General features: G+C 32.0%; 1 long non-coding RNA gene across 2 annotated transcripts in view; it reads left to right on the top strand.

The window, feature by feature from the left end:
- Positions 1-23833, top strand: part of LOC308640028 — a 64050-nt gene that overhangs the window by 34566 nt on the left and 5651 nt on the right. For both annotated transcript variants that reach the window (XR_014020156.1, XR_014020157.1), the window contains exon 2: positions 23506-23632. This is a non-coding gene — a long non-coding RNA (uncharacterized lncRNA). The remainder of the gene's footprint in view (positions 1-23505; positions 23633-23833) is intronic.

Raw genomic sequence — 23833 nt, forward strand, 5'->3', positions numbered from 1 at the left:
ATTACCCCCGCACCTCTCTTTCTCTCTCTCACTTTCTCTCTCTCTCTCTCTCTCTCTCTCTCTCTCTCTCACACTTTCATATTAGATTGAACCCAGGAATGCTTTTCTGCTAAGAAACATCCTCAGCCCTTTATAAAATATTTTATATAGAAAAAAGGTTTTGGAAGTTTCTTAGAGCCTCACTAAGTTGCTGAGGATGGTTGGCTTTGAACTAGTGATCTTTCACCCACAACCTCAGAAGACTCCAGAATTATAGACATGCACCACTGCACACAGCTTTTGATACTCTCTTTAAAATAATCAGTCACAACTCTAATAATTGAAATTGCATTTACATCACTCTTTTTTAATGCAGTAATATATTACCATCTAAAATATTTTTTGAAAAAATTTATTAGATGACTACCATTTTATTCCCAGATTTTATTCTGTTACCTCTTTAGGATTGATAAATGGTCTTATTTCTCTTCTTTCTTCTTCTTAGATATGTGTGGTCTCTTGTTATCAAATGCATCTATGATAAGTGTGTTGAAAATTATGATTCTAAACCTATCATGAATCCCAACATTTCCAAGAGTATTGAGAGTAGAAAAAGAAGAATATTCATAACTAATGAATCACTTTCAGTGGAAGCATAGTACCAGTGTCCAAGGTGGAATGTAATCAAGATGCTTCAGTGGTAAGGTGGAGTCAGAACACCACCCTAGGGATTTGGGGACCTCTAAAGCACCATGTCCATATCAGAATCTTTTATTCACCTTTTAAATATAGTTATTGCTGCTTGCATAAAAAATAAAACACTATGTATAAGAAAGGTGAATGAGAATTAAATCCTGTGGAGGCACCAAGGTTGATCTTTAATTCTAGTGGATAATTAGTAAAATAAGAAAAACCTTGCAATAGCCTTCATCTTTTCCAACTACGTGGAATAGAACATTTAGATGTACTGAACTGAAGTGACAAAAATGCATTTCATGGAGGTGGTACCAAAGAAATTTTAATGGCAGAATCCTGAAAATGTTAGATAAAAATATACACATACATATACAGTTATACAGAGAAAAAGATAAATGATAAGCTCATAAATGCAAGAGTAAATTCAGTGTACATGAGTTGTATGTACAAGGTAATGATAACAGCATGAGTTATATGTACAAGGTAATGATAACACCTAAAAGATGAAGAAAGTAGTAATTGAGGTGATACAGAACTCTATAATTGTGGGGAATAATAATAAAAAATTAATAAAAATAGATACTGTTATATCACTTTGGGTATGCCTCTTTCCTCTGCTGTTCTTCTGAATTTGGTTCTCTCAAATAAGCTTAGGTTGGTAAAGTGCTTTCTGAATTTTTGTTTTCTTTTGTTTTCAGGATTTTGTCAGCTAAGTCTTGTAATGCCCAGTCCTGAACTCACTTTTGTTGCTTTTTTACAATTTATTCTCATCTGCAGAGGCACAAACCCACTTCACTCACACTTTCAATGAACTGACTTTTTTCTATCTTTGCAAACAATGTTTGAAATAGTCAGTCTATAGGAGGGTCTTCCATATCATATAATATGGTTCTCAGACCCTGTGGGAATTGAGGGTAGTTCCCTACTGTTTTACTATCATCTTCCCTGTGAGAAGGTTCATCTATCTTTTGTATTCCACCAACTCAGAAGAGAAGTATTTTTGGTCATAAGCTAAAGAACACTAGAAGCTATAAGATTTGAGAAAATGCAAGTAATAACTTTCTCTTAGACTATTATAAGAAGTATGGCTATTTCATCAATTTGATAAAAATTTATATACTCACAGTCATTCACACTGTGAAAGTCTTGTATTTAAATAATCCATAATTGTAAGAAATAATTTCTGGTTATTTCATTCCAATAAGTGACTTAATTTTTTAGCCATATTAAAATCAGAAATTACTGAAAATTAAATCTATGTATTCAAATTTCCACGATAATAATGTGATCAGAATTAAGTAGGAATTAAGAGAACATTGAACAAAGTTGCTATAAAACATGATTGAAACTTCCCTGCCTTTCCCTGTAAGAAAGAGGTTGATAAAGCAATGTTAAATTTCTGAATAGTATTTAAGTTTATTTGTGATTCATTTTTCAATACTAGTTTCCAGTGCTGAGGATATAGCTCAGTTGGTAGAGTGCTTGCCTTGCATGCATAAGGCCCTGGGTTCAATCCCCTAGCACACACAAAAGAGAGAGATAGATAGGGAGAGAGAGAGAGAGAGAGAGAGAGAGAGAGAGAGAGAGAGAGAGAGAGAGAAAGAAAGAAATACATGTTTGTTTGTGATGTAACTTATTGGTGTTCTTTGCTAAACCATTCTCTCCATGTTAGATACTCACATGTTCTCTTTTGCTTTTAGTTACTTCTGATAACTTCTGCCTTGACTATTATTTTCTTATGAACCTAATAAAGATTCATTTTATTATTTGGAACTAAAAAAACTGATTTTCACAGAAGGAGGTTTTCTACTGTTATATATATACTCTGATCATTCTAGTTCTATATTTTGGAGATTGGCTGTTTTATTTTCAGCTTTTTAACCTACTCAATTTAAATTTGATCAATTTGTTGACTAGTTTCCTATCATTTGTTTCATCAAGTGAATGTAGTTTGATCAATTTTATGGTTCCATTCTCTACTTTTCTACCTCATTGATATTGGTTTCTTCAAAGTTTCCCATCAAAGTCTCTGATTGGTGGTGGGGATAACTAGAAACTAAACTCAGGGCTACTGGAGTAGTGAGCCTCATACCCAGACCTATATTGTATTTGATTCAGTGGCAGGGCCTCACAGATTTGCTTAGTGCCTTGTTGCTGAGGATAGCTTTGAAGTTGAAATCCTCCATCCTCAGTCTCCAGAGCTACTGGGATTCTAGGCTTACGCCTCCTTAAACAGCTAGATCTTGCATGTCTTAATTTGATGTCATTTTAAACTTGCAAATACAACTATGTTGCACTTACAGAAATATATTTCCATTCATTATGCAATTATTATTGTGGTAGCAAAATTTTTTTTGGGGGGGTAATGTTTCTCTATAATTTTTCTGTTGTACTTACTAAATTAAATATATATCATGTTAATGTCATGTTATTGACAGTGTTTTACAACATTTAATATTTTTGTAGCTATGTAGTAACTAAAAATGAATAAGCTCATATTTCTTCAATCTTATATGACCCCAATGTAGCTAGTTTCAGACACACTTTTTACTGTTTCTACTCAAATTTGTCATTTTATGATGAGTAGGCCAATGACAAAATTTAGTTTCATTCAAAAAATAAATATTTAATTGTATTTATTCAGGTTATCATCACATCTGATAAGCCTATAAAGAAAATAGTAGTGTGACTACTTCATAGGTGATTGTGAGTTGTTTTAGTAATTAATATGTTACCACAATGTGTCCATTAGAAACAGCTCCTGATTTACTCAGTGAACATTCTTTAAAATATGATATTTTGAGAGACCTTTAGCATGGCAGCATGAAGATATTCATGAAAGGTTAGCCCAGCAGAACTAGTGAACAGGAAAAAAAATTCCAAGTATTTATAATTGCTGGTCCAGAAAAGTAGCTCAAGAAAATAGACAAGTAAAGGTACAAACAAAAGTATAAAAGGCAATAGAAATACACATTTTTTCTACTTTCTTAATGGATATTGAAAGCAACATATGAAATTGCATATTTAGAATATATGTCCTTAGTTCCTCAAAAACCCTAACCTGAAAAATAAAAACAAAAACAAAAACAAACAAAAAAACCTCTCGCTATGTGGTAAGCATTCTTAGTATTCTTCTTTATATTGTTTGACACATATTTTGAGGTTTCTAAAGGGAAACATGTAAAAAATAGAGAGTGTCTTCAGACTGAAGTGTTTAACATTTTTTTTTCATCACCCATACAACATTTGGCTTGGTACAAAAATCCTTGTTTAATTCTACTAATTTGCACTTTTTTTTGGAGTGCAACCAAAAGTTCCAGATGTGTATCTTCTAGTCTAGCATGTACTTAGTGCCACATTAGTTATTCACCAATGGAAATCAGTCCTCAAAAAGCACTGATTAATTAATTAATTAATTTTTAATTTTACTGTGGAATTGACTTAAGTAAATGTGTGACTCTTTATTTTATTCTTCTTATTTTTGTTGTTCTTTGTACTGGGGATACAATCTAGCAGTGCTTTATAATTGAGCAAAATCATCTCTGCCTAAGTTGCCCAATTAGTTTTGTACTTTCATTAGTATCAGGAATTAAACCCAGAGGAACTTAACCTCTGAGTTACTTGAAAAACTTTTTTTTAGTTAAATCTCTGAGGTTGCCTTTAACCTTGAGAATTACCTGCTTTTTCCTTATGAGCTACTGGTATTACAGAAGTTCACCATCATAACAAGGAATCTTGTACTTATTTGGTTGGCCTCACCATCACAACTTACTAAAATTATAGATGTACACCATCATGCCTGATTCTTGCTGAGTAAATTTGAGGTACTGGGTTCAATTCTAAGCATTACATATACATAAATAAATAAAAATTAAAAGTCCATCCACAACAAGACACATACTTCACATTTGTTTATTATTTTATTACTAAATTAATATTTGTTAATAAAACTGGTTATTAAACCCATAATATTATAGTTAGGCTTTATGAAACTGGATAATGAACTAAAAGTAATGTATATGTCCTGGTCTCAGGAGATTACAGTTCATCAGTTATTTACAATATATATCATGTTCCTTTGATTTGCAACTGTTAGTTATCTCCTTCAAATAGAAATTAAAGTAGAGGCTAAAAAACTTGTAGGCCATATTTGTTTCAACTAAGTGCTAATTTTGTAATTAAAAAAAACCTATTAGATAATTAATTCATTTTTAGTAAATTTCAGATATTAGTCATTTTAAGGGTTTTGGTGATTGACCCCACTGACACTTTACGAAAGAGTCACAGCCTGAGAATTTCAATTTTAAGACATGGTCTCTCTATGTTGCATAGGACCTCACTAAGTTGTTGAAGTTGGACTCCAACTTGCAATCCTCCTGACTCAACCTTCAACATTTCTGTGATTACAGTAGTGCTCCACTGCCCCCTAAAGTTATTAGATTTTAAGAGAGCACAATTGGAAATAGAATGACCTTGCTTGGTTTGTTTTGTATTCATAATCCTCTGACCACAGCCTCCAAAATTGCCAGTTTTACCAATGTATGATAAATTGTGTAATTTGCGTCTTTGTGAGTTACTCATATAACTTATGTGTAAATAACATGTCAGGAAACTTTATGCTCAGGATCTTATTTCTCAGGTTTCATTTTGTCTTTTAGTAAATGCCTTGTGACTCCTTTTTCATAAATCTGACTGTCCCTATGAATAGTTTCTTCTCTCTGAAAACATGGCTATGAGTTATAGATGATTTTTGTTTGTTTTAATGCAGACTTGTTCCTTGCTATGTTAGAGTAGGACCCATGACATATGCAAGAGCATAGGTAAGAGAGATTGCCAACACAGAAGTAGAGCAAAAGTAGGAGTGAGGAAGCTGAGGAGCCCAGAGAACTGAGGATTGTGTGAGACGGAGCACACTGCTCAGCAGGGAGATCAAGTTTATATTCTACAAAAAATAAATAGGCAGTACAAGAAAACATATATGTGAAGTATTAGAAAATATTAGTTAATCATGTGAAATTTTTATTCACTCATAAAACAGCAACAACAATCAATAGAGTATTAGTAGAATGTTAATTAGAACATAATAAATGTTCACTTTTGCAATAAGAAATATAATACAGTTGAAAATTGGCATTATATATTTTTTCAAAAAGAGATAAATAGACAGATAAAGCAAGACATGCCTGTAATCCCAGGACTGAGGGCTGAGGCAGGAGGATTATAAATTAGAGGCCAGCTTAATAAACTTAGGAAAACTCTCTGCCAAAATAAATCAAAAAGACTAGGGATGTAGTTCAGTGGTAAATGACCCCAGGGTGCCATCTGTGTCCAAAAATACAAAACAGAGAGAATGAGAGAAAGATAGAGAGTGAGGGGCTAAGAGAGAGACAAAGAGAGACAGAAAGAAAGGGGGAGAGAGAGAGAGAGAGAGAGACAGAGAGAGAGAGAGAGAGAGAGGGGCAACCAAGATTAAAAATATACATTTTACATGGTTGTGGCAAAACAGTCAAACACCTGCCATGGTTGTGCAAGATCTTGGGTTTGATCTCCATTGGTGCATGCACACACACACTCACAAAAAATGAATATTAATTCATATAAGAATATTAAAAACTTGACAACTTTACAATAGTGGTTGATGTATAGACATAGTTTTCTTATATACTTATTACAAATTATAAAGTATAAATGAAAATTTTAAAAGTCACAGTATATTCACATAAATGTAAGTGGATCTCACAATGAAAACTCAGTGTTTTTTTTAACAGTAATAAGTTACATTTTTATTTCCCTATTTTACAGGCTTTAATTTTGGTTGCTTTATGAATTCCATAAATTATTTATCTTTTCATTCCTAGAAAGCACATGTGAACTTAAAATTAACTTTATAAATATTTTCAGGGTGTAGTTCTTTATCATTTAGTATATTCACATGTTTACCATCCCCAGCATTTAGTTTTAGAAACTATTTTAGATGAAAAGAAATTAGTGCCACTACCAGTTTTTCCTTTTTTATTTATCACATAGCTCTAGGCAATGACTTATATGTGTTTTGGATTCATGAATTTACTTGTGCAAAAAATTTAAATACAATATTAATTGTAAATCACATTATAGTTTCTCTCCTTACTTTCAATTAGCTTAAAGTTTCCATGTACACATTCATTGTAACATTTAGTGCTCTCATGAATCCTACTTGCTCAATATGGCTGGGATAATAACTCAGAGGTAGTGTGCTTTCCTAGCCTGTGTGAGGCCCAGAGTTCAATTTCTAGCAACACAAATATAACTTTCCTGAGTAATAGTCTACTGTGAAAAGTTACATGTTTCCATTTATCTATTTACCTTGCATTGATTTTACATATTGGTTCTTATGAATAGTTCAGTAATAAATATTCCTATATGAATGACAGTCTCAATACATTTCCAGTTACATTTGGTATATTTCAGAAATAAATGCTTCTTCATCTATTAATTCTTTATTTTACCAAGAAACCACCAATGTAATTTTACTTTTGTATCAGAGAGGCATGGAATTTTCAATATTCTGCATATTTACATTTTTTCTTTTCCATGTTGTTTTATTTTAGGGTATTATTGCAAATATTTATAATTTTTGTTTGCATAATATAAAACAGTTGCTTTGGATAGGCAAAAGGAATAAAAGAATGATGTCAAAAATAAACACATAGTTGTTCATTCAAAGGTATAACAAAGACATATTAGAACTGTGGTAGCAGTTCTATGTACTCTGTACTATATACTATGTACTATGAAGTCATCTAGATTTTAGGAATTATCATTGACTTAACAGCTTAAAAATTTGGGGGTCTCTGGTATGTATAACATTTTTAATGGTTTATTCCCTTATTGTTGGGTAATTATGAAGGGTGCATTTTGGCACTGGAGTATGAGAGCCTAAAAAGGTAATTATTTGGGCCCTGGGCTCAATCAGCCTCTCAATAAGGAGGAATGACTACCCTCTAGCCAAGGCTAAAAACTTGGAAAGGATAGTTCTTTGAAAACAAAAAGGAAAACTTAATAATTATGTCTTCATTTTCATGTTGAGGTTACTTTTTGTACAGAAGTTTTTTCAAGTCCAATTTCTTATTTCTTATTTTTACTTTGGAAGCATAATGAAGACTCCACAGCTTAATCTGATTTATAAATATGTGATTGTTTTCTTCTTAATTGTTTATAGTTTTAATTACTATATTTTAGTGTAAAAGACATTTTATGTTAAATATTGTACATAATCTCATGTAAAATCCAATAACATTATTTAAAACATAAGCATGCATTTATATCAATCTAGGTTAAACAAGAGACTACTTATTCTCCAGTTAATTTTTCTGACACAATTGCCAAAATTAAATTGACCAGAGGTATGGAGTTTACTTATAGATTTCTAGTTTTCTTCCATTGTTGTGTTGTTCAATCTTATTTGTATATATACTACCTGAATATTCAAATAATTATAATGATTAAGGTAATAGGATATATCAATGTCAGTAAGATATAATATGTAATGACAGAACATTTTTACTTAATTTTATGAGACATTAACAAGATCAACTAGTGAAAAAAATTGAAGCACAACATTTTTAGAAAAAAAAAACACTTTTTTTTTTACCTTGGATTGAACCAGAGGCACTTCACCACTAATCCACATCCCCATACCTTTTCATATTTATTTAGAGACAGAACCCCTCAAAGTTGCTTAGAGCCTCACTAAGTTGCTGATGCTAACTTTGAATTTATTTTTCTACCTCTACCTCTTGAGCCACTGGGATTTTAGATATGTGCCACCATGTTTTGTTAGTTTTTGTGTTTTATAAAGATGAAATATTGTTAACTTGCATTATTTAAAATCATTCTTACTTATTAACATAAGTGTTAATAATCAGAATTATCAAAGCAGAGAATCAAGGTGCTGCTTGTGAGGATGATAGGTAACCCTCTGAAGTTCACCAGCCATCAGCTAACTTTTTCTACCAGAAAAACCCAGATAAGCCCAGCATGAATTAATAAAGCAGCCCAATCAAAATCTAATAAGCTTTAGAGTGAATCATTCACCATTTATAATTGGAAACCAAGATTCTATCACATACTTGGAAAAAATTCTGTGGAAAACAGCAGTTGCCTTATTGGTGCTGTTTTCCTTTTTCCCTAAGTTAAGTCTGGACCATTATTGAGGTGCTATTAGCTTATGCAGATATGTATACATCAGATTGATGCAAAAACTGTCACAATACCTCATACAAACTGAGGAAACAATATCACAGCCTAGGTAGGCATTAGTTCAAAGGCTAAGTTACAAAATAAGATGTTTGTCTTTAATACATTTAAGTTTTAGAGTCAAGGCTGTGAAAAGATATACCAAAATGAGACATCCAACTCTTGGAACTCTGTTATGCTATCTGACATCTGAAATGGGAATGAGTCTGTGTCCAGCATCAAATAGAAAAAAAAATCATTATCTTTTATACCTTGTCTTTTGGTCTTCCTTCTCTTTCTGAGGGAAGTGCCTCTACTGCTGTTTGGTTTTGTGGAAAAGCATTTATTAGAAAGTGTATTCTCATATCTCTTGTATGGAATGCAGGGGTCCAGGCCCTTTGACACCCAAAGGACAGGGAAGCCATATTCTCAAAATGGAATGTGATCATTATGAATTAAGTTGTGCTAGAGCATTAAAATTGAGGGAGTTGTGAGGATGGAGTTCTAAATACATATATATTCTTTATCAGTAATTTTATATTTGTCTCATAATAAGAATACTCTAGATATATTCAGTTTTGTGATTAAAATAAATTTCAACTATGTCTTTTTTTATTTTATATACTAAAATAGTTAAATCTACACCTGTGCCTAACATATTATTTGTAGTTGGAGATTAGGGGAGTGCTTCCCAGTTGAGAGCTCTAACTGTCTTTTTAGAAATTAGATCAAGAGACTTTAATAAAAAATTATTGCCCTTTATATAGTTTTCAGTAATTAACTATATGTATGCATTTAATTCATACATTGATATTATCCTATATAAAAGGCTTAATGTAAATATCCTATTGCCAGGCTAGACTCCATAACTTTTGGATAAACTTGCCTTTTAAAAAAGCTGCTGTCTGTACTCAATTATAATCACCTTTAAAAAATGAAGTAAATGCACACAAGAACATGCCTATCTTGACTCATTCTGGCCTCATTAATTCCTGGAGGTGATGCCATCTACTGTTATTAGATAGTAGGCTTAGTGGATTCAGATTAGGAGAGAAGCAGTTTCCAATCAGGTGCTCTTGGATGATAATTGATTAATCCAAATTATGATAAGTACAAAAGCTATGACTTACACTATCTGATCGAGTTTTAATTTCTGGAGCTTGTCATTGTTTCAGATTCATTTCTAGGCTTTCTTCACAGTGCTCAGGAGACTGAAGTTCTGCTTCCACCTAGATAATAAAAAAATCTATTGGGAAAATGCAAGTCACCCTGAAAGCCAGGCAATAGTTACTGTGCAGGGTATTGAGACCGTATGTGTACACTGGAAAGGGAGAAGCACTCTGAAATATTGCGTGGAGATTATCTGGAGAGTAGTTGGATGCCCTGAACCTGAAATAAATCTCCTGAGACATCCTTCACTTAAGTCTCTTTTTTTTTCTTTGAGTATTGGCAATACTGCTACATGATAATGGGCATGCAGTCATTTCTTTTACTTACTCATTTTAACTCCTTGAATTTATATCCAGAATTAATTTAACCATGTTATATGTTATTTCTGTTTTAAATAGTTCAAGGAGTTTACATTATTTTCACAAGTGACTTTTTTAAACTTAAATTTTCACCAACAGAGTGCAAGGGTTTTCTTTTTTTCCATATCCATAGCTTCTTGACTCTTTGTTTGGTATTAGATTATTTACAAAACTATTCTCTTTTTTTGGGGAATAGGCACTTGGGATTTAACTCAGACGCACATCCCCAGCCCTATTTTGTATTTTATTTAGAGACAGCATCTAACTGAGTTGCTTAGTGCCTCACTTTTTCTGAGTCTGGGCATTGAACTCGAGGCCCTCCTGCCTCAACTTTCCAAGCTGCCAGGGTTACAGGCATATGCAACTGTGACTGGTGATGAAAGCTACTCTAACACCTGTGTTCAGTATACAATTGTCCACTATTTGACTTGTTTATCAAATATGTCAGGGAAGATTGTGGAGTCCAGTTTGTCATGTATCCACAGAGAGAGTGTGTGGAAATATTTTCTGGGAATTAACAAATATATGTGCTTTATAACCCCTTATCTGAACTACTGCTTGGGATTTTAGAAGCCCATTTAGATGCTTGCAAATCAATAGTAAACAAATATTTTGTTATCTAGGGAGATTTGCCTATGATCAGTAAGCTTCATTCCCAGAACTTGAGCATATGGAATGGCTTTTTATTTGGGGGCCTCTGCCTAAGTCTCCTACTTTTCTTTCTCTAGAGTGTTTTCTTATATGTGAGGTAACTGGTTTCTTCTATTGAATGGAAGATGTTAAGATATTACATCAGTCAATAAAGAAAAATTTTCCTGCTGGGAAAAATTGGCTGTCATGGAATTTTTAGAGGGGGAAGCTGAAGACTGGAGCTCTTTGTGTGCTGAACACCCATAAATGCATAAACCATATTTGTGATTTAACTTCTATGTTCCAATCCCAGGGTCTTAAGCCCATGGAAGCCCTTGGAAGAACATAGATAACTATTATTTTTTTTCTGTATTCTTAGTGGTATTAATGTGAATATCCTTCTTCAGCACAAGCAAAATTAAGATCTAAAGCACAGAAAACAGTTTAGAGGTAGGGTGTTATATATATGGTCCCAATCATTCTCTTCTTGGGGTTTCACTAGCTGGTGGTAATTCTGTTCCAATTACCTAGCACATTGCCTAAGGCTGGACTGAGATCCCAGCCTACCCTAGTTTTTAAAGATCATCAAAGGGTAGACATTTTCCAAGTTGTACAGTTTATATAAATCTTTCAACTCATTTTTTTTTACTTTGCCTAAGAGGAACTTGAAATATAATATTTCCATTTAATGTATTCATTAATGGAAAGTGAGTCAGGAGCTACTACTTATTTATATTCCCAACATTGCCCTCACTTAATGTACGCCTTTTATCATTGGGCTATTATTGTAATCATGTGTTTTGCAGATTGTACACAAACTACACCAGTGAATTCTGCCCCCAAGTCGATGTTTCTCCAGGTTGGCCATGTCAACCATTCACATGTGATGTTGTTCTTGAGGTGTTTAGATTTATGTTGACCTTTCAATTCCTATTAAGTATACATAAAGTTTCACATACATATTCATTCACCTATGGATTTTGTTTTTTATTATTGTAAAATAAGTTGTTCTTTAAATTCAGAATTTTCATGTTGCTGGTTTCAAATATAACATATAACATTCCAGATGAATTTTAGAATTTTTTCTCTGGTCACTTCTCTCATTAAAAGTAAAATATGCTAATATTTTAATGAAGTGATATTGTAGATTTAGGGGAAATTTTACATCTTGGTAATGATGAGTTTTATCATGTACACAATGATGTGTATAATAAAGTCTTTTATGTTCTTTTGTATATTTTTATTTTCTCAAACTCTACATATTTTTATACGTGCATGAATGCAAAATAACACATATATGTGACATCTACATAAAATTATGTGATGACTCTCATATTTGTCAAACTGGATGTATTATGATGAAAATGGGTTTTGAAAATCATTTTCTCACTGTATTCCATTTGCCTTTCTAACACTATTCTTGTTATATCTTTCTCAATGTACATTGCCTTTTCTCCATGTCCTGGATTTCAGCTGTTTGTACCAATATGGCCATATCCTTATATGTTATCATGGTTAAGATATGCAGTAATATTAATAAGCATATGCTTCTGCTGGGGAATAGACATATATTTTCAATACCCCTTTCCTAAAAGAAATAACAATTTTTACTCTCTCTTTAGTTCCTTAGAATTTACTTGTTCCATGTTCTTACTTATACTATTTAATTTTTGTGCCACAGATATGATTTTAATTGCCATTTTCAAATTTCTAAAGCTATTGAGCTATTTTTTATTTATTGAACAGTATGTTTCCTTTTAAAAGGTGGCTATTGATCTCTTCCCTTCCTTTTATTGTCACCGAGCATTGATTTCAGAGGCACTTAACCCCTGAACAACATCCTAGATTTTTAAAAATATTTTCTTTTGATACATGGTCTCACTTGATTGCTTAGGCCCTTACTAAACTTCTGAGACTGGATTTGGACTCACAATTCTCTTTCCTGAGTATCCTGAGCTGCTGGGAGTATAAAAATCTGCCACCAATCATAGCTGTTACTTTCTCTATTTTGGAGTCTCTGTGTTTGATATTCTTTCTATTTTTATTTACTATTTTGCTGCCCAGTTTTAAAATCAGGGATTCTTAACTACTGTGCAACATCCCCTAATATTTTTATTTTATTTTTTAAGTTTTAGACAGGGTCTCTAATTTGCTTATGGGCTTGGATGTGTTGCTAAGGCTTGGGATCCTCTTTCCCTAGCTTCTGTTACTCCTTTTTTATATGTGAGGCATACATTTTGTCATATGTGAGGCAATTAGTTTTTTCCCCCATTTGTTACTTCAGTTTGTACCCTTTAATGGTATCATATTATAAATATGATTTGCATTTAAGTATTTTCCTGTTTTGTTATAAAGGTATCATTTAGGGGCTGGGGATGTGGCTCAAGCCATAGCTTGCTCACCTGGCATCTGCGGGGTGCTTGGTTTGATCCTCAGCACGACATAAAAAAAATAAAATAAAGATGTTTTTTCCTCCAAAAACTGAAAAATAAATATTAAAAAATTCTCTCTCTCTCTCTCTCTCAAAAAAATAAATAAAGGTATCATTTAACTTTGAAAATAAACAACCATATTTCTCTTAATGTTATTATTATTTAATATTCTTCATGATTAAAAAAGGTGTGTCATACTACTCAGACACATTCACAGCCATTTCTAAAGTTTATTTTGAGTAAGCATCTCACTAAGATGCTTAAGCTGATCTTAATTTTGCAATATTTCTTTTTCTTTCAAGTAGCTGGTATTACAATCACCAACCATTATGTACACTGTATAAATTTCTTTCTTGTAAAAACTATGGCATATCTTATATTTTTCTTTTATATTAAGGTATATTTTACCAGTGAATGATTTATTAACTAATACCAGGAAATGATACAATGGCATTTTTTATTATGCAGATACTCCATTGTTTAAGCAGAGTTTTTTTGGAAAGTTTATCTTTTTTTTTCTCCTTTATGGTAGTTCTGTTTCTGTGTTATATCATTGTCTAAATGGCCAGAGTCTTCGTAAGTATTCTGTCTTTAGTTCCACAGGGCTAATAACTCACCTCATCATGATATCTATTTGATTGCTATAATGTTAAATCCAATAGTCATATGTAGCACAATGTTTTCATTAATGATGGACTTTATGTACTCTAATGGCTAAATTATAACCTAGGTGTGTAGTGGTATATACCATGTAGAATTAAGTAAGTACCCTGCATCATTAGTAAAATAACAGAATCACCTTATGGTGCATTTTCTATAATGTATCCACATAATTAAATGAGGCATCATTATACATACCATACATTTTACAAGTATATAATATATAAATAATATAAAAATTTTACTTATAAAATTTACCAGAGCTCTTTTAATTTTAGTTGTGTTCTCAATGCAACATTTGGAATTACTGATACTTTCTATGCTATATTCAGTGTTAATATGTTCAAGTATTACTCCTTTGTTAGTATTTTCCATATACACTCTACCTATAAAAATTGCCTTTCTCAAAATATCGAGACTGATATTTAGTGAATGAATTTTTACTTTTATTTTGAATTAATCATTTAATAGTGTAATTTCAGGTACCCTAATTTGTTTGTCTCCTTTATGCTCTTCCCCACCAACTTTTATGAAATTAATTTGATTATATTTAACAGTGAAAATACTTGATCAGCATCACAGTCTACCAATCAATGAATTATTACAAGTGGAACATTACTATGTGACTACTATTTCTATTAAGAAATAGAACATTAATGATGCTACATAGAACAGCTTCGTGTCCTCTTGCTTTCACTATACACTCCAGTCACCCTAGTGGTAACTTCAACTTTTTTGTTTCAACTAGTTATTTAAAAGTATTATTCTTTAAACAAACAAACAAACAAAAAACAATTGGGACCATTTATTTATTTTGTTAATTGTACAAGAATTGAGTAAAATATGTATCTCATTGTGTAGGAAACAAAATCTTATACCAATTATGCCTGAAGTTTTTTGGTGGAGCAAATAGGAGGGTGATCCAGGAGTCAAAAAAAGAGGGGTAGCTCAAAATATCAGGGATGGAGCATGAAGAGTTCAGTTATGAGAGGTTACCTGAGTATAAGGATTGTGGGATAGTTTGAAGAAGAAGAAAAAAAAGATTAGGTATGAGTTACTGGAGACAATCTGAGGGAGCTCAGACGGAACAGGTTCAGAAGTAGAGGACCAGCAGATTTAAATTGGATGAGCAGTGCCTGGAGAGGGATAAATTCAAAGTCTTTAAAGAAAATGAGAGTGACATTTCTGGTAAAGCTCTAAGAGCAGGAAGCCAGGTGTGTGGCATACTTGTTTGATTACAGCATTCTGGTTTTTAGGAATGTCCAAATATGAGGCCACTGGGGTAAGTATCCTGCTGCCACAATATTTCCTGTCTTCTTCCCCATGGGATCAACCTCTTTTCTCATCTAATACACAGTTAGCAGTTTCTTCATCCTCCTTAGATCCATTCTTTTAGTCCTTCACCTTTCTTCTATTTGTTCCAATTTGCTATTTCTTTCATTGTGTCCACATTCAGATCCTTGATTCTCAAGGATGTCACATACCTTATGCTTTACTCTGACATTGTTGTGGGACTGGGCATGGGCTCATGGGAATCTTGGTAACCAGGGCTCTGACTTAGACAGTGAAAGATGGCTGCAGAAGCAGTGTGTTTTCATGATGAAAACAGCAGTGGCAGTAACCTGTTGGAAAATTCGCAATATTTTGGTGTCCAAGAGTAGAACTGTTGACTCATTGAGGTATACCTATGTAGGCAGTACCAAATCAATTTTCCACAAGGCTTGTAATTTCCGTTATTTTTTTTTTTGCCTTTCTATTTCATGTTCTCCTTCCTGATTGATATGCAATAGTGAATTTGCTTTTTGTAAACTTGTCTCTATAGTCATGATTTATACTCCTTTTTGTAAATTTATATAATGGTTTAATATTTCCTCTTTATTTAAGTGAATTTAGAAATATTTTGACTGTAACATACTCTTTTGGTATGCCTTCTTTTCCTCACAAATATAAACCACTTTCATTCTGTCATATCAACTTTTTGCTACATATGTACTTTGCAAGTATTTACTCTCACTTTATATTTTATCTTGGATACCTGAGTGTTCCTTATCTACAATATTAAAATTTGGCCTTCACATACATAAATCCATGAAAATAAACAGGAAAGGGTCTTAAAAATTGAGTAATATAGGTCACTGATATAGTTTCTCTTTTCCCAGTATTCAAATAAGTACCATGCACATTCATTTTAAGAGGATTACCAAGGACAGGCAGAAAGTATAAATAGAGTATTAGTTGGAATAATCCAAAGCTCCATGTAATTGAGTGGGTTTAAAGGTTTCAAGAAAAAATAAGTAAATATTCCACTCTGTACACAGTTATGTCCTCTGCTCTGCATCTGGAGACAGTGTATGATGTCACATTTTAATCTGTCATAGTCAGTTTTGTGCATAATTAACCTGTCTTGCTACTTTCTCCTGATCAGTGTCCCCTCTCTTCCTTCATCCACTGTGTATGAAATTTTATTTTTTGTGATTCTGTCAAATACTCTGTGCAAGAATAAAAATAAGCTCAATGGAGGATCTAACATCTATGTTGCTATAGTTCTGATTCTATGAGGCTTGAATGTTGTAACTTGTTATGACAGCACCATTCTCTCTCTCTCTCTCTCTCTCTCTCTCTCTGTGTGTGTGTGTGTGTGTGTGTGTGTGTTTGTGTAGTCTCTCTTTATTCTTTTGAAGGCTGTATCACTACTAGGAGAACGGAAACATTTGTAACCACAGAAAAAATACAATAACCATTAAAAGCTGGAATGATTTTCTTCCAGAGTTTCTGAAGGAGTGTGTCTTTGCTAAAATTTGTTATTAATCCTCTGTCTTGATAATACAAACATCCATAACTATAAAAAATGAGTTTTTTTATTATTTTAAGCTGTTATATTTGTGATTATTTCTTTTAGTAGCAATAGGAATCTAGGGACTTTTTTTGCAAGTTTAATTGACAATGTAACCAAACTGAATTCTCCAAAAGTGGTAGGTATCAAATATAAATACTGGTTGTCCAGGTTGTTTATATATATTTGCAAGTTTAATTGAAAGCTGCCTAGCATATTTTCAGAAACAGAATGAGCTTGGTAAGGCAAATTCTTCAGCATTTCATTTCATTTATTTATTTATTTATTTATCTATTTATTTGTTTATTTAATATCTTACCTGCTGCTTACTGCAGATGTGACTCTATCTTTTATGTAACTTCTCATTCTTTATAAAATATTCTAAAATACTTTTTAATATATTTTATTTTTGCAGTTTTCAAAAATGTAGGGCTGATTCTGAAAAACTTCCTGAAAATACGTTTTTATTTTTAAAACTTGGAGGATTTTTTTTATTGCTTCTGTCATCTACTTAATTGAGAACAGAAAATTTACTGGTTCATGTTTCTTTCACTTTTTTCACTGAGTGGATATATTTGTGTCTCTTTGGTGGTCTTGTTTTTTTTCGTTTTGTTTTGTTTTGTTTTGTTTTGTTTTGTTTCTGAATTGTAGATTTTTGAGATTCAAACCAATGTTTTTAATATGGTAAAAGTAAGGTATATACCAAGTAGCTTACTTGTGTCTCTTGCTATTTAATTTTGTTTTTTCCCCAAATGAGTTATAACAGAGCTAAAAAAGTAGATATTTTCAAGGTCACCATAAAGGAATTGTGTAAAGATAGAAAAAAAATTAGACAAAATGGAAAAGTCAACAAAATATATGCACTTGGGCTTCTGACTAATGTGGTGAATTTCTGGCTGAATGTTATCTAATGTGCTGTCATTGTGTACATAAAAATTGGAGAGTGAAGTCTTAAATTCAGAATGGTCACATAGAACTGTTTTTCATCTTTAATGTGTCTTAGAGTATTTACTAGGGGTATTAAAGGATCTCCATACTCCTTATTGTGTAGTGTTCAGTGACTTTGAAACCGTTTATGAATTCACATTCCTGAAAACTTTAAAAAGCTGAGAAAAAGTGTCTTTTAAAACATAAATAAATCAGTATAAAAGAATACTATATTCTGTTGTTTAAATGGTATCTCAACCTATAAATAGTGATATTAAAAATCTATACTTAGAAATATGTGCACGTAGCAAAGAAAATTTACCAAAAACTACATACCTATTAATATTGCAGCCAAAATGTAACTAACATTTTATAATTTCTCAGTATTATCTATTAAATTCTGTATGTGCTTTATTATTGTCAAAGTTTTACCACACTGCCTCAATTTTGTAATATATTAGAAATCTTCTCTTTTTTTGGTACCATTAATTGAACCTAGGTACACTTAAGCATTGAGACAAATCCTGTGCTCCCATGCCCTTTTTATATTTTTATTAGAGACAGTGTTTTGCTGAATGACTTAGAGCCTTGCTAAGTGCAGAGGCACTATTTGACCTTGTGATCATCCTGCCTCATCCTCCCAAGTCACTGGAATTATAGGTGTATACCACCATGTCTAACATATATTAGCAACCTTAAGATTGACACTTGTTTCTCTTTGTTTTACAATAACCTATGGTTATTTTGTACAAAAATTATGCAATGTATTTTGGGATGTATAATGTGTACATAAACATTTATAGTACTTGCACAAAGGGTACAAGAAAATAAACAGTCTGTGGTAAGGCTTTTATTTTGTATTTAGTAAACTCATATAATATTGGCTCTAATTAAATTGAGATAAGATGGAAATTATAATTTTCTTAGCAACCAGTAAAAATGAAATATAGTGTCATTGAAATACTAGGAAAAAATAAGCTGAGTGGAATACTTATTTGTTTAAAATTATTGATGGCCCCATTCATCCTAATGGTCCAAAATAAGAAATAACTCAAATGTTCTTGGATGTTGAAATGAACAATTTGTAGTGCATCCATAATATACAAAATCAGTCATCAATATAAAGGAACACTTTACTGAAGCACATGTGCTTATTGACTCTTACAGTAGCTGTATTTAAAATTATGTTGCATTATGCCAGGCAAAATAAAATTATAGTTTTTATAATACATTACAGTAACATCATTCTGGGGAAAACAAAGTTGCATGTAAAAGAAAATGTTTTTTTTTTTTTGGGGGGGGGCAATGATGTAAATACTCTGTGCTTAAAAGTAGTGAAGGATTTAACATTCTAATTTGTTAAAACTGTATAATGTATTTCTATGACATTCAAGATATGTACATATGACATCACCAAAAAATAAATATACAAAGAGGATGGCTGGCCTATGTTGTGAAATGGGTAGAAGCATAGAAAAAATAAAAATGGCATAAAATATGCAGGTATTAAATTTGGGTAACTGGTAAAATATTTACTTTTTTAAGATACATTTTACATTTATGTAATAAAACATTCCCATGCTAGTTATTAAGAACCTTTTTGCTCTTTGGGATAGTAGATGAAAAAAGTGATTTAGACTGTCCTGAGCAAGGCTGATACAAAATGTGTTTACTTTTGAATAACTTCTGAATCTTTACATAAATGCTTTATGTGGTTTTATATGTGCATCATACTTTAATGAAAATTTTGAAAGTTATGTTTGTGAAATAATTATGGTTCTCAGAATACTAGTAACAATTTATGATTTGGTATAAATCTCAAATTGGTTTTCTTTCTATTTTAATATTTTATCATTCTCAAGCATTTACCCATGTTCTAACACTTGGACATAACTTTATTTATTTATTTAATTCAGCAACCATTTGGTAAACATTATTTTTTTATTCATTTTTTCCCCTCAGTACAGAGGATGGAAGTAAGTATCACCAAATACACACACACACACACACACACACACACACACACACACACACACCAGTGGGGATATATATATATATATATATATATATATATATATATATATATATTCATTCACTGGTAAAATATTCACTTTGTGAATATATATTTTTTTCTTTTAAATGACACCATGCTATGTTACCTAATGTCAGGTGTGAAGATCAAGTTCATAATCTCAGCATTTTAATAGGCCGATGTGAGAGAATTAATATATTGAGAATAAAAAATATAAAGGGGAGGTGAATGATGCTCAGTGTGTAGGCACTGCTGAGTTTAATCCTTGATATTAAAATTAAAAAAAAAATCTTTGAACTTTTGTTTATTTGTCTTTCATAAGCATAGACCGCAAGTTTAGGTCCCCATTAAGAAAGTTTAGAGTGTGATGTCTTTTCAGTATCTGCCATGTCTTTGAGTGGCTATGGGGTAAAAATTACATGAAGCTGACCCAAGGTGTCCACAGGTTCCATGTTTGTTGAATTACCTAGAGAATGCTAACCTGTGTGTAATCCTCTCTTCCTACAGAGCAGCTTGTGGTCAGGAAATGGAACACCTTGTTGGACTAGCTGGATACTCTAGATACTCTAGAGATTACAGGAATATCCTTTATAATTTTCATCTAAATAATTCAGATATAGGAATATTAATAATATTTTCCCGAAATGTTAGGTTCAGCTCCCGAGAAACACATTACTGCTCAGATCTATTGATTCTGTAACTGAAAAGAAAGGGAAATATGATTTTTGTCCTCCTTTTTCTTACTGATGTAGGGAAGATTGAGTATAAGGGGCCAGAATTTGAAATGAGAATAATCCGTAGCAAGGATTTAGGAAAAAAACAAACAAACAACAACAACAACCAAAAAAAAAAAAAAAACTATTGTGTTTGAGCAGATGTCTTCAAGGAAAAACTCAGTATATGCTAATTGGAAGTCATAATGTAATGTCTCAAGTTTGGGGTGGTAACTAAATATTTAAATAAATAGGATGGTGGGTTTAGCATGTCTCACTTAGTCTAATATTTTTATTACCTATAAAATGCAATCCATCACTAACATTTGAAAGATTTAAAAAAGTTGCCAAAGAGAAAAGATAGAGGCAAATTTCAAATAAAATTGTATTCAAACTAAGGTAATTTTTTGAGCCTGAAAAAGAACATCATTGAAGGTAAGTGAGATCATAGTTGTATCTGTGGCTATAATTTTTATTGCTGTGGAGCTATTTCTAGAATGTCAGATTGGAAAAAATTCAGAGATAGTTTATAAGCAGCTTTTGTTTTTCTAAATCTATTTTGCAATACTTCAAATTTATCAAATATAAGATATGGATGCATCCAAAATCTTAGGCTGTCAAGGGTTTCTTTTTAGAAGAAATAGCAAATAAATAAGGTGAAATGAAAATGGACCAAAGGAAGTTAGAGCATTCATATCTTTCTGGGCATATTGTGACATGCCAGTAATCACAACAATCTGGCATGTCACAACCTGAAGCTTAGTGTAGCAACTTAGTGAGAGACTGTCTCAAAAAAAATAAATAAAAGGTCTAGAATATATCTTAGTTGTAGAATACCCCTGTACCAAAAAAAAAAAAAAATCAAAACTCCAAATGAAGTATCCTTTTCCCTGAAGCCAATGAATACTTAGGAGTTTTAAGAAAATTGTGTGTATGTTGGTTTGGACTGCCATGAGACGGCTCAGTATTCTTAGATTTTCATATAAAGGAAATTATCTAAAGAATACCAACCTGTTTTTTTAACAAATATTGTGTTCTTACCCCTGAATGTAAAATGTTCAATTAAATATTATTTTATGTAAAACAATGGGAATATTCAGAATGAGTATCTGAATCAGCATATTTAAAATAGTGAGGATCTTCTAAATCTTATTGGGAAAGGGGCTCTTCTATGGCAGAACATAAAAATTGGAGGTAATATCTTCAACCACTTATTTCCTCAAATGGCCTATATACTGTCCCTTTTTCCTCTGACATTTTTTTAGATTCTATGTAAGGTTTCAATTGTCATCTTCCAGATTTATATAATTTATAACAAGCTGGTATACATAAGTGTTCTTTTTTATCAGAATAAGTAACTTGAGTGAGTAAATGTAGAGACCCCTAATTTATAGGAAATTAATTATAAATATGAATATTGTTCTATTCTGGGGCTTGAAACTGGCACCTAAGTTAGTAAAATTTGATAGTAGGGAACACCAAACTTGTGGGATCTGTACTAGATGGTATCAGAACTGAATTATTGGACTACTATTTGTTGAAATATTGGTTGTTGTGCAAGTTTGCACATTTGGTATCAAAAGTGGTTGCAGAGTCAGGAAAAGGTGGCACAAACCTGTAATCATAGTGATGTGGAAAAATGAGGTAGGATAAAAGTAAATATGATTCAAGACTCAGTAATTCAGAGACCCTAAGCAACATTGTAAGCCCATTTATCACAATAAAAAAATCAAAACTTCTTGAAATGTAGAGTGCCCCTGGATTAAATCTTTAAATTAAAAATAATAATAATAATAATAATGCTGAATCAGAAGAAAGACATCACAGATCAGAATGTTATAGTAATTTCATGTATGTGTTTGTTCACTAGTGATAACTGAGACCCTGGTAAAAGGAGTATTTCCAAGCTGTCAGAGAGGCATTTAGGGTGCAAGAGCCTTTCAGAATTTTTTTTCTTAACTGCTTAGTATTCTCTCAATTTCTACTGTGAAATGAGCCAAGTGAGGATACAGTTTCACAGTGAGAGTAGTTTTACAAATCTGGAAGTGTTAAACCTGATATGTCAGTTTCCTTATGAACTGAGAGATTAATAGTCTATTCAATTAATTTGCTTTTTTTATTTTTATTTTTTGTTATAACTTTGTGCCGTGTGATTCAAGTTGACCCAAGTACCTAAGTGTTTTGTAATAGTTTGATAGTTAAAAATTTTATTCTTTTGTTTTAGAAGTGAGTTGTGATGTTGTAAAAGTAATTTTTAAAATACAGTATAGATTTATGGTATATTTAAATAATGAGAAGTTAGACAACTTTGAAGATAAACATTCAAATAATTATGTGGACTGTTGAAAGTTTTGGTGTGTCTTTAGTGATCTCTTATGTCTTCTGCACACTAAGGTGACCACTGTCATATGAGTATAGTTATTACTTACAATTTTCCTATGCATATCTCAAGTATCATTGATTTGTTTTGTTGTTGTTCTTTTGAATATTCAATAACTAATTGCAACTATTATTTATCCTTTGGAATTATGTTGGATTTTTTCCCACTTTTTTTGCTTCAGTGTTTTGCTTTACATGTGCTGCTGGCTGGGTTTCATTATACCAAAATTATCCACCAATTTTACTGCTTAAAATGTATTATTGGGGCTGGGGATATAGCTCAGTTGGTAGAGTGCTTGCCTTGGGTTCAGTCCCGGGCACCACAAAAAAAAAAAAAATGTATCTTATTGAATGGTTGACATCACTACCATTTGTGAAAGCCACCTCTTTTAACTCTCATTAAAATTTGTATGAAATTAAATACTATGTCATTAATCATATGGTCTATGTGTTATGTATTTCTTCATTTTTATTTCAGGAACCATTGACATTAAGGGATGTGGTCATTGAATTTTCGGAAGAGGAATGGAAATTCCTGGACCCTTCTCAGCAGACTTTATATGGAGATGTGATGTTAGAGATCTGTAAAAACCTACTCTTTATTGGTGAGCCTAAATTTCATTCAGAATTTTTAATTAAAAACCAATATTTATTTTTTTAACTTTATAGAGTATCTTATGGTAGCTTCTATTCTGCATTAAAAAGTTTGCTTCTTGTTTTTAGTACAAAGATTGGGCATTTGTTTATGTAGAAAAGAAAATGTTAAAGATTTTTTTCTTTTTAGGTGTAACTTATCTTTTCTAAGT

Source organism: Spermophilus citellus, assembly GCF_964194105.1.
Source record: "Spermophilus citellus genome assembly, contig: SCAFFOLD_220, whole genome shotgun sequence".
Taxonomy (NCBI): domain Eukaryota; kingdom Metazoa; phylum Chordata; class Mammalia; order Rodentia; family Sciuridae; genus Spermophilus; species Spermophilus citellus.